Source organism: Terrapene carolina, unplaced genomic scaffold (assembly GCF_002925995.2).
Source record: "Terrapene carolina triunguis isolate 2854851 unplaced genomic scaffold, T_m_triunguis-2.0 Scaffold84, whole genome shotgun sequence".
Taxonomy (NCBI): domain Eukaryota; kingdom Metazoa; phylum Chordata; order Testudines; family Emydidae; genus Terrapene; species Terrapene triunguis.
The window spans coordinates 28,464,267-28,468,033 of NW_020664435.1; positions in this window are offsets into that span (position 1 = coordinate 28,464,267).

The window sequence follows — 3,767 nt, forward strand, 5'->3', positions numbered from 1 at the left end:
AAGTCACTTCACCACAAACATAGCAGAAGTTATCTGCACTGTTCACACAAGTACGAGGCATCTCTGCTCACTTTGGCTAAACAGAAATGTGTCCCTTTGCAAAATCAAACACTGACAAATAAGAGAGCACGACACTATATGATTTCTAGAGCTGATATAGGGCAATTTGTTCAGCAGAGTGATGTAAGCTTCGTTATGATTGCATCATCCGTGACTTCTAGGAATAACATGATGCAATTCATATAATGTATGATGCAATACCAGCTTCAGATTGCATCATTCATTGTTTTGCCTAAAAAGCAAGTACTGTCCAAACCCAGTCATAGATTTATTCATAGATCCAGTCAAAGATGTATTTTAGTCATTTCTGGTTTAAATTGAGATCCCTTCCCTTTATAACTCACTTATCCTCCGCCATTTCCAAGTCAAGGGTCGTTTATACTGACCCAATAGCATATCTTGAAAACTAGAGCCAATCAACAATTTTAAGCATCATTTTCGTTCTCAGTGACCCAGAATTAGTAAAGTTTGACTACATTTATTTCAGAAGCATTTTGGCCGTAGAGCAGTGTTATGTATCAGTGGGATTTACCCAGGATGAATAATAATAGTCTAGCAAGGAAAGTTGGCACCATGGGTATGAGAAATCAGCCAGAACATTTGATGTGGCTAATAACTTACCTGCACAGAGATGCCTAGGCAAGGCCAATAGTACTAAAGTAATGAGGGGGGGAAAGCCATAGTTTTTACACGACCATCCCAAAGTCAATCAAGGTTTGGATTAACCACTAAAGATGAATTTCAGTCCACCTTAGCACTATGTAAGAAGGTACTGCAGGTCTTTTAGGTGCCAGTATAATTTAGGACACAGAATATTTCAGAGTGAGAGTTAAATCCTCGCCATTCTTCTTCCTCATACCCATGCTCGCTCTCTCTCTCTCTCTCTCTCCCTCTCTCTCTCAAAAAAAATAGACCTTTAAGTTCAGAAAGAAATTCTTGCTATCCAGCAACATGTAATTAGCATACATGAATATGGAATAAGTTCCTGCTGGCCTGGGCCACTGGTAATCCATACTGATAGGTTAGAAAACATCACATCAATTGATTCTAGAGTCTAAAACTCTGAATTTTACTTAAAATATTCAAATTACATGCCCAGTCCTGCATTTGTTGTACATCTCAAATTCCCTTTGACTTTGTGGAGGCTTGGAATACACAAGGAATGCAGGTATGTGCATATGTGTGGTGTGTGTGTGTGTTATAATCAACACTAAAAACAGGTTCTGAAGCTCTGAGGCGTTTAGAAATAAATATTCAGGTCAAAGCCACTGTTTTTTTCTAAACCCACTATTTGTTCTTTTAAATCTCTCACTTTCTGCAAACCACTAAGATAAACATTTTTCTTAATTTACTTAGTTTTATATGCTATGCAGAACCTCAGTCCCTCAACTTGAGTTTTATACCAGCTGAAGATCTGGACTGTACTATATTTGCTAAGGAGCCCTCAGGAAGTATAGCTGTGCAAGTGCTCTGGCAATCCCTGGACAATGGAATGGTCCCCTCAGTAGCAATTTCTGTCAGCATACATTATTACAGCCTTGAGGCTGCTCTAAATTAGCCCCAGCAGCTTCGGGGATTGAGATAGCACAAAGGTGGCTGGAATTACCTTTGTTCTCACCCTGCTCCCTTAATTTCTGTCATGCAAGGAGTTCTATGTTGTAAGAAGGGTCTCTTTTCAAACCAGATGGCTATATCTATAAATCTTATATATGGGATATATATATACACATCCATGAATAAAAATACCTTTAGTTCAAATACATTATAAAAAAAAAAAAAGTGCAGCTGAGCACATTTTGAAGATGCAAATTGATGCACACAGGAGGTGCTAAAATGTGTCTATTGCTGAACAGAGCCCTTATATGGTGTCCGAATGCTATGGCATGGACTGAATCAAAGGCACTCTTTTATGTAAAGCCCACTTACTGAAATTGCGGTTCACAGATTATTGACCTTTTAGACTCTAATAGCATCTTCTGAGCCGTTATTTATAAAGGGAAATATGTGTGCCATCTTTCAACCTTCAAATAAAGGTTTAAAAGTTTTTTTAAAGTTTTAGAGCACAAAGCAATCCTTTACCTTTAAGTTCAGTCTTCTCCCCACCCCACAAAAATCCATTAGTCCACTTTAGGAACTTGTAGGCTGTAAAATGTCATTCTAAAAGGCAAACACATTTTTTGAGTTATTGGAGTTCAAAGTATGTAGTTGGGGTTGGTCCTGCTTTGAGCAGGGGGTTGGACTAGATGACCTCCTGAGGTCTCTTCCAACCCTAATCCTCTATAAAGGAGAAGAGGTGTCATAAAGGTATCATAGATAGTAGGATTGGCAAAGACCTCCAAAGTCATCTAGTTCAACCTCCTGCAAGGAACAGGATCTTCCACTAGGAATTTTATCTAACCTGTTTCTGAACACCTCTAATGAAGGTGACTCAACTACATCACAACACAGTCAATTGCCTATTTCCTCTTCCTCTAACAAAGAAATGTTTTTCTGTATGTAACCAGAATTTTCCTATCTTCAGATTTAGGCAGTTGCTATTCTTTTTATCACCATCAACTGCACAAAAATGTTTTTCTTTCTGTCCCGCATATTAAACCCTTTCAGTTACTTGTGCTGTATTATAGGCGGGCCTGGAACCATCACTTGCTATTTGGGTTGCCCAACGCTTCTCATTATTTCTGTTTTCAGTTGCTAATAACCTTGCCAAATTTTAACCATTTGGGCTGAAATTATCCATGCTGGGTGTCTGCCTCCGGCTACATATTTCTGGAAATTTTAAGCCAAAATGTTTAGCCGTTTCAGCGAATGCGACAAGGAAAAAATATGTTGTCTTGTCCACATTTAAAAATTGTGACCTTTTCTTTGAACAACTCTAATGCCCCCATTCTTTGTACAGGGACTTGAAATTTGGTGGTGAGTGGGTGGCCTTTGTATCAGGGATGTGCCTTTTGCTGTCCCCCATGAAAGTCTGCCCAAATTTGGCAAGTTCATAAGCCTTTGAAAAATTAGTTTTCACCTGTTCCATAGAGACTTCTTTGATTTTTAGCAGCTAAAATCTCTGAAGATTCCATCTGTACTGAGCATGCTCCATCCCCTCAACTCCTAGTGCTGGCTAGACTGAGGATGCATCATCCCCACAGAGCTAATGAGCAGACTCCAGTGCAAGGCTACTAGGGCAAAGTCAGACTTTCCCTGTAATGGTGGTTCCCAGTTGGTTCAGGCCAGGGTAGAGCCAAAGATTGGAAATGAAAGCAGAGAGCCTGTCTCTCACGTGCTCTCAGTGATCCCCTGCTAGTGCCTAGGGAGTGTGGAAGATGAAGCCATCTGATCTGAATGCAGCGGGGACAAAAGGTAGACCAGCCCAGTGGACAGGAAAAGGAGCAGATTGAGACAAGGAATCTGGTGAGACGGGGACTGGAATATGAGGACACTGTGTCGCAGGGAGGAACCTGGCACCTGGTTACTTCTGGCAGCAGGCAGTGCTCCACCCCTACTCCCAACCCAGCCACCATGGTGATGGAAAACCGATATGCTGCCCTGGCAACGAGCAATGAGGAATCACCCCCAGAGGAGGGGGAGAAGCCATGTAACCCCAAGGCTGGGAGGATCACAGCCACCACTCCCAGGAGGAAACATAGGGTAGTGGTGGTTGGAGACTCTCTTCTGAGGGGGACGGAGGCACCCATCTGTCACCCTGACATAGCATC